The following is a 14,596-nucleotide window of genomic DNA, read 5'->3' as shown; positions in this document are numbered from 1 at the left end:
TGAAACTTACAAGACATTTGCAGGCAAAACAAGAGCATATGAGTAAACCTATTGACATTTTTAAGCGTCACAAGTAAATGTCGAAATCCTAGTAAAACATGCTACAATTCCTAACAAAACGCTAACAGCACCTTAGAAGCTTTATGTAACTAGCATAATTTGCTGCCAAAGGCCAATAATAATAATAATAATAATGATAATAATAATAATAATAATAATAATAATAATAATAATAATAATAATAATAATGGGCTGAGTGGCTCAGACGGTTAAGGCGCTAGCCTTCTGACCGCAACCTGGCAGTTTCGATCCTGGATCAGTCTGGTGGTATTTGGAGGTGCTGAAATACGTCAGCCTCGTGTTGGTAGATTTATTGGCATGTAAAAGATATTCTGTGGGACTAAATTCCGGAACCTCGGCGTCTCCCAAAACCGAAAAATTATTTGGTGGGACGTAAAGCCAATAACATTATTAATAATAATAGTAGTCTTCATATTACCCTCCTGTGGTTGGAGACGCGTACGAAGAATAAACCCACCGTACCCCTGCCTGTCGTAAAAGGCGACTACAAGGGGCGACAAAGAGATGATCGACTTAGAACCATGAGACTACTTGTAATTAGTACTCTCACGCAGGGAACACCATGGCTCACTCTTACTTGTGCGTAGTACCACTACGTTATCTACCCAGCAGGTTTGTGAATAGTAGCGACAGTGTGTGCTTCCGGCTGGGTTTTACGGTACCTGTGATTAGTTACACTATATGAGCGACACCATGGTTCGGCCTTGCCTATGGTTAGTACCCACGATGTGAGAAACACCACAGGATAGTACGAGTTCCTGTGATTAGTACACGTATGTGAGGAACACCATAAGTTTGCGTTGCCTGTATAAGGCGCCGCAATGTGGGAAACACCATAGGTCTGTGTTACATGTGCGCATTACATTATCTGTAAGTAGTGCCATAATGTTTGGAATACGCCGAGTCTACGCTTTGATTAGTACCGCAACATGACAAATACCATAATTCTACTTTCCTAGCGATAAGTACCATTATGAAGGGCCGATTACCTGGATTTTGGACCCCTTTAGAATGCAAGCACCATCGGTTCAGTATTGTGCTTTAGAAGCAGTCCCTTGGTCAGTAATACTATTGTTTAACACTAGTTTCTGGGAATGTGGGGCATTGCGGGTCGGATCCACTGATTGTTTTAAATTCATATCCATTCATTCATTCATTCATTCATTCATTCATTCATTCATTCATTCATTCATTCATTCATTCATTCATTCATTCATTCATTCTTTGTCGTCACGTTTGTAATTCTGGTCAGAGGATGATTGTGGACTTTTGAATTGTCATTATGTTTTGTCTCATTTCATACCATTAGGGGCCGATGACCCAGATGTTAGGTCCCTGTAAACAACAAGCATCATCATCACCAGTCTTCATAATGACATTGACAAGTTGTACTATATATTATATGGATTATTATTATTAATTAATTAATTAATGTTATTTGTTTTACGTCCCACTAACTACTTTAACGGTCTTCGGAGACGCCGAGGTGCCGGAATTTAGTCCCGCAGGAGTTCTTTTACGTGCCAGTAAATCTACCGACACGAGGCTGTCGTATTTGAGCACCTTCAAATACCACCGGACTGAGCCAGAATCGAACCTGCCAAGTTGGGGTTAAAAGGCCAGCGCCTTAACCGTCTGAGCCACTCAGCCCGGCGATTATTATTATTATTATTATTATTATTATTATTATTATTATTATTATTATTATTATTATTATTATTATTATTATTATTATTATTGCCCGGATGTTTGGGCAGTAATAGGTTAGCATGCAAACTTACTGAAGTGAGTAACAAGTAGAGTCTACCAGCACGACGGTAGTGTTATGAGGCTTGCATAAACGTTAGGGGTTCTAATGGGACGAACCGTTACTGTTTATGCAAACCTCATAACACTTCCGTCGTGCAGGTAGGCTCTACTTATTACTCGTTTCAGTATGTTTGCATTCTAACCTATTACTGCATAAACATACGGGCCCTAATCATTATTAACGAGTTCACGTGAGCTGGTTATTCGTGCGATCTGATGAGTACTGTGAAGGACGGAAGGGAGAGTATAAGGGGAGGGGCAAGAAATGTCATACTCCAGAAGGGAGGGCGTGACATAAAGTTAGCGGAGAACTGCGATAGTGCTTAGGGGTTATGATCCTATATATCGCCGACCTTCTGTGATAAATAGTACCCTTGTAACGTTCTTAATCCCCAAAAGGGATCTCAGATTGGTAAAATGAATCGTGATTATGAAGATGCAATTATTTTAAAGCTAAATTCGGTCATCACAGCTTGTTTTATTTTTGGCCGGGGTTTAAGGCCGCATGCCCTTTCTGATACCACGTGATTTCTGAGATGAAACATTAAGCCAGGGTCGACCTAATTCGAACCCCAGACTTCCAGGTGAAAAGACAGAAGCTAAGCTACTGACTTATTAACTCCTCCAGTGATAAATATGAAGAAGATTCTTATTAATAAGAGCAATGTCATGAAAATCAATAAGTCTTAAAAGGAAAGAAATATATGAAAATGCACTCAAAATTACTGATACATTTTTGAAAAATGTTGAAAGAAGAATACCTACTTACCGATACACCCCGAATTTGACCTTGGAAATTCTTGTTGAGAAATCTTATTAGTCTCTGAGTTCTGTATTCAACTTTTTGTAACGATGATCGAGCATAGGGATCGGAAGTCACACTGGGCAACAGAGCGACCTATGTGCAAATATTCTAACTAAATACAATGTTTCTTAGCTGAATTCTAAGAAGATCTTGTATTTGCTTGCAACAGTCTTACAGAATAGTGGAGGATTACGGAAAATACTCCCCTGTAGTGAAATGCCACTTCTTGCTATTATATTGCGACAAGGACCTTATAACTCTCACCATTCGTACAAGTCCATGAATCATTGGGAACTGCTCAATATTACAATGTGTGATAGTACATATATCACACCCCCGAATTATATGTAGAAGGTAGAGATATTATTGTCAGTATTCGATTTATTATTATTATTATTATTATTATCGGTATTTCATTTGTATGTTTTGTCATTTATATTTATAAGCTGGAAGATATCCACATATGTAGGTATGAGTAATTTGTTTTGCACGAGTGGGAAAACATTGCTGTAATAACTCTGGTAATTTGAATGAGTCATATGGCTACCCCAGTGTCTGTTGTGATGTACTTGTGTCAGGAAATTCCATTAGTCATGTATATATCCCAGCCTGATGAGATGAGCTTGTTGTTGTACCAGGGAAATTTGATGATTCATGTAAAACTCCCGAGTGTTTGTTTATAACTTGGGAGAAAGAAGAGGTTCACTCATGATTGGCTGTCAAGCACCAATCCAGACGTATCATCTGAGAGGAGGGGGATGTTGATGTCTATAAAGGTTGATGATACGGCGGCAACCAAAAACATTGTAAGGGTGATTGTAGAGGTGATTGTAAAGGAACGAGAAGGAAGATAACTACAACTACAACTACAACTACAACTGACGCACTGTACGGGAAGGAAGTGGTGCTGATACACGGTACTGGAGTGACACGGCTGCAATGGACTGGACTTCAAACGTTCGTGGAGCGTAGTCTTGTTATGCTTGTGGAAAGTGGATGATTGTGGAGAGTGCTTGCGCATTAAGTATTGTAGCACTTGTGGCGGCCTAGCATTATATGTTGGTGAAAGCTATCTCAGACTTTCCATAAATTTATATGTTGAGGATCGACAGACGTGTGTATATATCTTTACAACAAGTGTTAAAATATGTGAACACAGTAGTACAAGGTACAGTATCTGTGTGATGTGATAACTGCCGATTATGAGAATCGGTAAATCGAATTGATATAGAGACAGTGAAGGGTGTTTATCTTCATACATGTACATTGTTCATCGGACCATCTACAAATGGTAGCTTAGTTCTCGCTTTCGTTTTCCCACGGTTTTCATTATTGTTTTTGTTGTAAATATGGAGTCTTCCAGCAATACTTTGTGTGTATTATATGTATAATGTTGTATGTTGATGAGGTGCTCATGCACGGAATTTGTTCAGAATATAGTTAGCTATTTTAGAATCAGTGTTATTGATAAACCTAGGTGCAGTTCCTACCTAATTAGTCGTTTTCAGGAGGTTAGGTAAGGCCTGCAGCAGATGTACCAGTACGCAGCATTATGTACACGCCCTGGGATATAAAGTCTATCATGCTCTTATCTAAATTCGAGGGATCCATTCTGGTGAACTCTGGCGCCCATACTACGGACATTTCGGTTAATTATGCTTATTAATTTTATTAAGTTTTTGAGTAATTTTATTTATATATTTTTATTTATGATTTTATTTATTATTATCATCAAAAAGTTACAAATGTATACAATTCCTTATATTCTCTTCAAGTTTTGAATTTACGGTTTGTATACAACAATATTTTATATACAGAGAATTTGATGGTTCAAGCATGTAAATATATTCGATTGCCAACTTTCGTGTGAAGAGATCCTCGGCTCTCAGAAGTAATTACGGAGTGCTATTTCCCTCCCTCTTCAAGTTTCCGGATGATCTCTGTTCTGAACAGCTCGGCGGTATTCATCAGTTTATGAAGGGGGACGACGAAAGAGAAGGCCAGAGAAAGTTTATGAACATGTTATCAGAAGCCCTACATCTTGAAAGTGCCAGGAAGGGGAACATGAGTTTAGAATACTTTCTTGTATCCACTTGATGAATAATTCACGGCGTCCTCATTTACAGCGGTAGAGAAAAGAGGGTGTATGCTCAAGTTATTCGTCCTGGATTGTAAGATAACACGATCATAATATAGGCTACAATAAGTTGGTCTTCGTACTGACGTTGACAAGTCGTACTATATTTCATATGGAACTTCAAAAGCAAGCGATGATTGATTTGCAAGTAATAATAATAATAATAATAATAATAATAATAATAATAATAATAATAATAATAATAATAATAATAATAATAATAATAATAATAATAATAATAATTATTATTATTATTATTATTATTATTATTATTATAATAATTGTATTGGGGTACAGTGTTTCTCTGAGTATTCCATGAGCTGTTCTCTGCTATGTCCATCTCTCCTAAAGATAGTGTAATAGTTCATTGTTTAGATGGCTCTGCCATTAATATACCGGATTAGTCAGCCGTGCCTGACATTTCTGCTTTTGGGCAGCCCAACGAACGTCAGTATGGTGATGGTCGATTTCCCTTTGCCGTATACCAAGCTGCAGTCGCAAAGAAGCAGAAGAAGAAGAAGGCCTCTCCCTCGCCCGCTGACGACTGCTCGCTGGCTCCCGCACCCGGCTCCTTATATATAGTAGGAAACCGGGCGCTGTGTGTAACGGGAAGCACAGGCGAGAGCCGCAGCGGCCGAGGGAGCCGGCGAGACGAGCATTCGTCCTCCAGAGAAAGGTCTCTAGCGAACGAACGCTGGTCTCTGTGCTCTTTATTCATAAATAAATACAAATCAAGGAGGAATTTGTCCGCTCCCCACAAACCGGGGAAGGGCTCACAATACACAAGTTATACAATGTCAAAAGCATATCGAGAACAAAATCAAAATACCAATAAACAGAGAAAGAAACACAACAATGGATATAAAGAAAGTAACATACGATGGTCTATCCTCCGTTAGCCGGGCAGGCTCTGGCTGGGAGGATGTCCTAAGTCGTTCCTCCTGCAGGCGCCACCGAGGCTCCACGAGTGCCGCGGACCCTGCCGCGACAAGACGTGCCGCGGCGGACCGTGGGCGCCCTGGTGGGAGTCTGGAACTGGAATCCCGGAGGGAGATTAATAATATCATCCCCCATTGCACTGTCTAGTTGAAGGGCATAGTTCCATCCTTTGGTGAGTGCCACATACTCAAGTGATGCTCTGGTGTAGATGAACTGTCTCTGCCCCGAATCGTAAGAGGGCCTGCGTCACCATTGCACGACTTTCGCAAAAACATGTATGCGACAGGTATTTACACTATACATCAAACTGTCATATAGGTATGTAAAATGTACGTGCCAATTATAAGCTTCCAATTGGTTATGAAATTATTGCTAAAAGCGATGGCATACTGAGTTTGTGAAGCGGGACATAGTTTTACACCAAGTAAGCTTTCCGATAAACTGCAGGCAACAGTCACCGTGGTGTAGTGGACTAAACTCAGACGTGTTGACGCATGTTGCGTTGGTAGGTGGGTTCGAATCCCAACAGCGATAAATATTTTCATTCACATTTTGAACTTTGAGGATCAAATAAGAGGCCATTCGTGGCACATTTGACCAATAGCATGCATGTTGAATGTGTAGTGGCCTGACACTTGGTGTAGCCTAGCAGTCCTGGTCATTTCTTCGCTATGTATTCAGCACATGAGTATGTTGACATGCTCTTTATCTATGGCGAAGCAAGGCAGAACGCACAGGAAACGGTGGCGTGCCAGATGCGACCGTGCCGCATGCGACCCGTGCCACTAGCGACCACATAATCTGTAACCGTACCGGATGCGACCGGCGTTGACAAGCAAATTGGCATTTGATAAGTTGTGTCATCACCGAAGATAAGGTAAGCTAAACGAACTGCAATGCCATTTCAATAAGTCCTATAAGCAGCTACTACCCCTACTTTACATAACACTTCTGGGGGAAACTCGTTTTACAACACGAAACATGGTGATGCGTTTACGTCTTTTTCCCACCGGGCGAGTTGGCCATGCGGTTAGAGGCGCACGGCCCTGAGCATGCATCCGGGAGATAGTGGGTTCCCACTGTCGGCAGCCCTGAAGATGGTTTTCCGTGGTTTCCTATTTTCACACCAGGCAAATTCTGGGGCTGTACTTTAATTAAGACCAGGCCCGCTTCCTTCCCATTCCTAGCCCATCGTCGCCTTAAGACCTGTCTGTGTCGGTGCGACGTAATGCCACTAGAAAAAAAAAATCTGAATTCTTTGAAATTATTTACGACTTAGGCCTACTTATTTATCGTGTCCTATTAGTACCAGGAGTGTCCGAGCACGTGTTCGCTTGCCTGGTGCAGTTCTATCTACCTGATGCCCGTGGGCGGCCTGAGCGTCTGGATGTGGGATTATGATAATGAAGTAAGGAGAGATGAAACCCGGATTCGGCACGTATCCTACTCCTCTCGAATAATACCAGGGGGTCTGCTCAATGCTGTACGTCGCCATCCGACGGCCGAATCGCCATCAACAGCATCATATCTCCTCACTCCATTTGAACACTGCGAAAAGGTTTGGATTTTAATCCAGGCTTTTGGCATGCAATCTAGTGATTATAAACAGTCTACCACTAACTTTCCTATCCTGCCGGCCAATATTCTGATGGTGAACTTTGTTTCATCCAGGCTAAGTGGCTCAGACGGCTCAGACGGCTCAGACGGTTGAGATGCTGGTCTTCCGACTCCAACTTCGCAGGTTCGATCCCGGCTCAGTCCGGTGGTATTTGAACGTGCTCGTCAGCTTTGTGTCGGTGGATTTACTGGCAAGTAAAATAAGACCTGCGGGACTAAATTCCGGCACCTCGGCGCCTCCTTAAACCATAAAAGTAGTTACTGGGACGTAAAGCCAGCAACATTATTATATTTTTCTTTCGACCAACGGCACTCGAACCTGCTAACCACGGTGTCAGGCCTTTATTTTAGAAAAGACCAAATTATCTACTTATAAGCAATCTGGCACTTGGTGACAGCCCTTAATGCAGATCAGTAGTAAATGATTGATGGGTCGCATGCGGCACGATGCTTATCAACTCGGTCGCTATTGGCACGATAATGGTCTGGTCGCATCCGGCACGGTCGCATCTGGCACGTAACCCAGGAAACACAGCGCCTGTATACCAGGAAAGATTTCCACACAAGAAACAACCAAACGCAAATACCTTTAGGAAGGTGAGACGACATTTGTGTGTAACTTCGTCACTTTCCCGAACATGTCCTGTTAGAGAGGCACCAGTTACGTCCGGTGAAAATATGGTTTTGGACATTTTCTTGGAAAATCCTCACACGAGTACTCGGGCAGTAACACAACAGGCCAACATCAGCCAGTAGTCCTTTATAAGGATATTCCATTCCGGGTTTTTCGTCCGTATCACCTGCAACTACATCAGGAACTCCACGGACGAGATTTCGAAACTTGTGTTGATTTCTGTGCGTAGATACTGACGCAAGTGGCAAATGATCCATCGTTTGTATCTCACATTTTGTTTTTGGACGAGGCACGATTTCATAATAATGGCTCTGTGAATCGTCATCATATGCACTACTGGAGTGTTGAAAATCCCCACTGGGTAAGGCAGGCAGCATTTCAGGCACGATGGGGAGTAAATGTCTGGTGTGGTACACTGAGTGATCACTAAACTGCACCATATTTCTTTGAGGATCATTCGACAGGAGCCCGGTACCTACAGTTTCTTTTCAAGACCAATTACCATTGCTGCCAGAGGATGTGCCCCTGGGTGAGCGTTTAACCATGTGGTATCAACACGACCGGGCTCACCTCACATGTCAGCAGGTGTTCGCAACTACCTGAATGTTACTCATCCCGGTCGATGGATAGGAAGGGGAGGACCTGTCACCTCGCCTGCTAGATCGCCTGATTTGACGCGACTGGATTTCTTCCTATGAGGCTATTTGAAGGAACGTAGTGTACGCTCAGCAGCCCGTAACGCGTACAATGCTACAAAGAGCCCGAATGGCAGTTCAATGGCGTGCTGAAACGTGCATTACTCCAGAAGGCCATCTGTTCGAACACTTAATGCGCTAACAGGCTGTTGCTCAATCAAACGGATTCATACCCCCAACCATTCTTATAAAACATCCACCTAAGCAGCCCTAACGGCCTAGAACAGTGCCAAAATAAATAAATAAATAAATAAATAAATAAATAAATAAATAAATAAATAAATAAATAAATAAAATATACCACGACGTGTGAGTATTCAGATACATTAGCTCTGAGGATGATTCTCGAAGTACAAAATGCGAATGAAATTTACAGGCTCAAGTGGGATTCGAACCCACCTACCAAACGCAGCTGTATTAACAGCACCGCACTTAACCTATGACACCACGGCGACTCCATCGAGTAGGTTTCAAGAACGCTTACTACATGGACTACTACTTCCGCTTCATAAATGCACACACGTTTTCTATCAGTATGCCAGCGCTTTTAGCGTTCATTTCATACCCCTACTGAAAGCTCATAATTGACACGTACTTTTTACATAACTGTATGACAGTTTGATGCATTGTGTAAATGTCTGTCGCATACGGTACATGTTTTTGGAAAGGTAATGGTGCAATGAATGATTAAAGGCGACTTTTGCTTGGTAATGGCAAAGAAGAATAGACCATAACGACACCAGCGACATTCCGTGGGATGCCTAACAGCATGAAACGTCAGGCGTGGCTGACTGACCCGTTATAAGAGACTTCTTAAGAGCAAAACCCTAATTAATACTGAAAGAATATTTGTATATCGATGTTTGTAAACTTGATGGCATGCTGTTATTATTATTATTATTATTATTATTATTATTATTATTATTATTATTATTATTATTATTATTTCTGAAGTTCCACTCCTCCTCCTCAAATTCTGCCCGCCTATCTGAACCTAGAATTAATATTTCTGACCAATCTGGGTCTCTCTTAATGAATGGAAGCAACCCAGTCTGATCCTTATATTGTAAACATCCAGATCATTCGGTCTCTCTCTCTATATATATACAGGTGGAAGCGTAATTCGTGCACTTCGGCGTCGCAGCGCGACTTCTCACATGCCAGCAATAAAGAAATGTCTCTTACAAAATTTCGTCTTGCGAGTGTATCCGGCAGAAAAACGATGTTGAAAAGTAACAATCTGGCAACACTGTAACCACATGTAGGGTAAGTACCTCTGTCAGCAGAAGTTAGTCGTACTGTACAGTTGGTGCAGTGGATAGAGTTTAGGGTTAGCATGCAGGAGGTCGAGTGTTCGATCCTGGTTTGAGGCGTATGTTTTTTATTTCGTAAATGTAGTCCAGGTGGTATGGTACCTGGCATCTTAATCGTCAACAGCGATTGCAGTGGGTCCTCTAGAAACCATTTGCACTTACATACTACGATCCTAGAAATGGATGAACAATCGTTTTCATTGGTCAGCTTTGAAAGGCGTCCTTTCCACGTCGTGGGCGTGAATTTATTCGCACCACTTCATCTACTAGATGTGAAACCTGTTTTCTTTGTACCCTCCTCCAATGATCCCATAGATTAGTACCAACTATTATTCTTGCCTCGTTCAGGTCCATTACATTTCGTTAGGGCCTTACGTTACCAGTAGGCCTAGCAACGTGCTCTGCGAATAATGTCCAAACTCGGTTACAATTTGTATGTGTTATCACCACGGTCCCAATAATTCTGCCTTTCAATATTGCGTCTGGTAACCCATGCTGTTTAGTACGTATCTCAATGCATTATTATTATTATTATTATTATTAATTATTATTATTATTATTATTATGTTGTTGTTGTTGTTGTTGTAAATGTAGGATACATATGACCTCAGAAACGGCGTCTTACTGTATTACAGTAGGTAATGTCAGATGGAAATTAGCAAATAAAAATGCGCCTCAACCCAGGATCGAACCATCGACCTCCTGCATGCCAACCAAAAACTCTACCCACTGCACTAACTGCACAGCACGACTAATATGTGCTGACAGATGTAGTTACTCTACATGTGGTTACAGTGTTGCCAGATTACCACACTTCAACGTCCTTTTCCTGCCGGATATACTCGCAGGACGAAGTTTTGTGAGAGACATTTTTTTATTGCTGGCATGTGAGGAGTCGCGCTGCGACGCCCGAGTGCGTGAATTATGCTTCACCCTGTATATATAATCTGGGGCAAATTTGCCCTCTGTTTCCTGCATGGCTGTCGTAATTGTGTGCGCATGTTGACGAAGGAGAGACAGAGTTCCCCTCGGGAATCGTTGGAGACGAGGCGTTACTGTCTTAAGGAAGTCCCAACTAATAAAGTAGGCGGAATAAACTTATACAAAGTGTACTTAACCGCATACTAGCTGATGTACCCGTGCTTCGCTACGGTATTCTACATTGTATACAGAATTCTAGGTTAGGTAATGTACACGTTGTGAGCAAGATTGTATTAAATTGCATAGCCCTTAACGTTACCCTAGAAACGAGACAGGGAAGTCACCGAACGTCTCTCTTCATACGAAGACTGGGTTAGGAAATTTTCATTGTAACGGTAGACTCGCTTCCCTACTATCAATCACAATCAAGTTGGGGAGTTCTCATTATAATTTGTAGACACTCAATCTCCACCTCCTTTTTACATCCTCAGAAAGACTTTCTTAGTAGTTTTCCCAACTGAAATAAACATAGGTCATTACAATGACGTCAGTAGGAATTGCACGATTAAAAGCAATACTTTCATAAGAAATACTCGATCAAATGAAAAACCACACATTTTCTTACTTTCAACGAACAGTACTACGCTGCTGATCTAACAATCCGAAGTTCCAGAACTGGAATGACAAAGCCGCAGACTGCCGTGATCCGCGAAAACTTTTCGTCTTTTTTCGGCGGCGGGGAGGGGGGGGGGGGTAGAATAGTGGAGCGTCCCAGGCCAAAAACTATGCTCTTTTGCTCATCTGTTTCCTAGGAGTACCAGATGAATCGGAAAATACCACTTCACTACACTGGCGGCGGAAATAACTATCTAACTTGGAGGCAATTTCTTCCTCCAAACCAGAGGAGAAACCCCCCTCTTCACTGCTAATTTGGAATAAAATGAATGTAGAATTTAATGAAAGTGAAGAGGAAGAAGCTTTTCTTAGGAAGCAGCTCTTTTCAAGGTTAAATTTAAAGTTATTTAGTGAATCGTGGTGCTATAATTTGGAATAGGCCTAAATTGTAATTCTAGACCAGGTCATACTACTACTACTACTACTACTACTACTACTAAATTAGCTTTTGCCTTAAATGTGCACACAGCTCGCTCAAAACAGCCCGTCAGAGTAGGGATCGAATAGCTGGAATACTATGATAAACCAGTGTGTTACTTACCAGCAGTATCAGGAAATGAATGAACCAGAGGAATAGCATGCTAAAGAATAAAGTTTTCTAACTCCCCAGCTATTTCCTGCCAATGTTCAGTCAGGCTGTTATACTCGGTCCCGGTCTCGAAAGCCAAGAATAACGGCCGAGAGGATGCGTCGTGCTGACCACACGACCCCTCGTAAACTGCAGGCCTTCGGGCTGAGCAGCGGTCGCATGGCAGGCCAAGGCCCTTTCAAGGGCGTTAAGTGCATGAGGGTTGTTATACTAGGTACGCAGCAGTAATCCCATATCGGAGTTCAGTGGCAGCATAAGAGAGAAAAAACATCACAACAATGGACAATATAATGTTATTGTTGATCAATTTTAAGAGCTTTCGATATGTAGGCCTTCACATTTAGTTTTCTTCCGACCCTGAAATCATCATCATCATCATCATCTGTTTACCCTCCAGGGTCGGCTTTTCCCTCGGACACTGCGAGGGATCCCACCTCTACCGCCTCAAGGGCAGTGTCCGGGAGCTTCAGACTCTTGGTCAGGGATACAACTGGGGAGAATGACCAGTACCTCGCCCAGGCGGCCTCACCTGCTATGCTGAACAGGGGCCATGTGGAGGGATGGGAAGATTGGAAGGGATAGGCAAGGAAGAGGGAAGGAAGCGGCCGTGGCCTTATGTTAGGTACCATCCCGGCATTCGCCTGGAGGAGAAGTGGGAAACCACGGAAAGCCACTTCCAGGATGGCTGAGGTGGGAATCGAACCCACCTCTACTCAGTTGACCTCCCGAGGCTGAGTGGATCCCGTTCCAGCCCTCATACCACTTTTCACATTTCGTGACAGAGCCGGGAATTGAACCCGGGCCTCCGGGGGTGGCAGCTAATCACGCTAACCACTACACCACAGAGGCGGACCCGACCCTGAAATACCACTCCTATTATAGTCGGTACGGTAAGACTGAATTAAACAAAATGATCGGGAATTGTATTCTCTCTAACTTTTGTTATGTAGTACTTTTCGATAGGACCAATAACTTATGTACTTAAAAACTAAATATTTGATGCCTTCCCTAAACTACAATTTCATCCAGGGTGATTAAAATTGTTTATATCTTAGACTGTACTGTAGTTTCTTATTTTTTCATTAAATTCTGTTCACCCATTTTCTCGTGGTTCGGGGTTGATATGGACTTAGCCACAAAAATACAAATTCACGAATATCCCTGTTATCATAGCAGGTACGGTAAAAATGTGTAAGACATAAATGATCGGAAATTCAATTTTATATAACTCTAGTTATGTAATATGTATCTATAGGACTACTAATAGTATAAATATTTGATAATTAAATTTAAGGCCTTCCCCTAAACTACCATTTCACTCAGCGTGAACAAAATAATTTATAGCCTATATTATTGCGGTTCATCCCCCGACTTTTCATACCGATTTTCAATAAATTCCTTTAAGCAGTTTTCTCGTGATGCGTGTACATACATACATACATATATATACATGCATACATACAGACAGACAGACAGGCAGACAGACAGACAGACAGACAGACAGACAGACAGACAGACAGACAGACAGACAGACAGACATTACGGAAAAGTAAAAAGTGCATTTCCTTGTTACTCTGGACATGACCGATACAGAAATGTCATTCTTTTCGAATTCTGAGCAATGTACAGACAACACTCTTATTTTATATTGCACCCTACTCGGGTCCGAACGGGTCGCAATTATCTCCCGACAGCTCGATGTAATCCCAGGGTATTTCGTTCAATGACAAAAATCTTATATTTTCTCATATGGTTTCGCTTTACGTGGGATCAGATAGAGAAAAGTTCAGCCATACGCAATAGTATTTGAACGATCGTTATTAACCAATGCTAATGTTAAAACTTCGCCACTGTCCGCACTCATATTTACGCAATCTATAAGTGAATCAACTTACGAACTAAGATTAAGAATTAACTATCACTAAAAATTAACACTCACAGAATTATATAAAAAGAAATAAGGAACCACATTTATTTAACTAGAGAAATGCCCTAAAGAAATGAGAACTAATTTTGGGAATGAGCTACAATTATCACTACATAGAATAAGTTGTTAAAAAATCGTAAGTTAAAGTCAGCGCTGGCTTATTAAAAACAAAAATATAGCATTGCATAACTTGAATTGTTTCTGAAATGCATTCAAAATCTGAATTACTGTCCATAACTATTCTTGAGACATTATATGTATCACTGGTATACGTTCTCAAGTTGCAATCATTACATCATTATGAAAATTATAAGTTTCTTCTCAAAATTACTTCACCACTAAACAATAAAATCTGAACTCAATCAAACGGATTTCATTTTGGAAAATTAATCAGTAACGATTGACGTGCTAAGTCTTTACACCCATAATGCCTGCTAAATCCGGCTCCTAATCT

The sequence above is a fragment of the Anabrus simplex genome, chromosome 1 (genome assembly GCF_040414725.1).
Source record: "Anabrus simplex isolate iqAnaSimp1 chromosome 1, ASM4041472v1, whole genome shotgun sequence".
NCBI classification, from domain to species: Eukaryota; Metazoa; Arthropoda; class Insecta; order Orthoptera; family Tettigoniidae; genus Anabrus; species Anabrus simplex.
Note: the sequence above shows the minus strand (reverse complement) of the source record.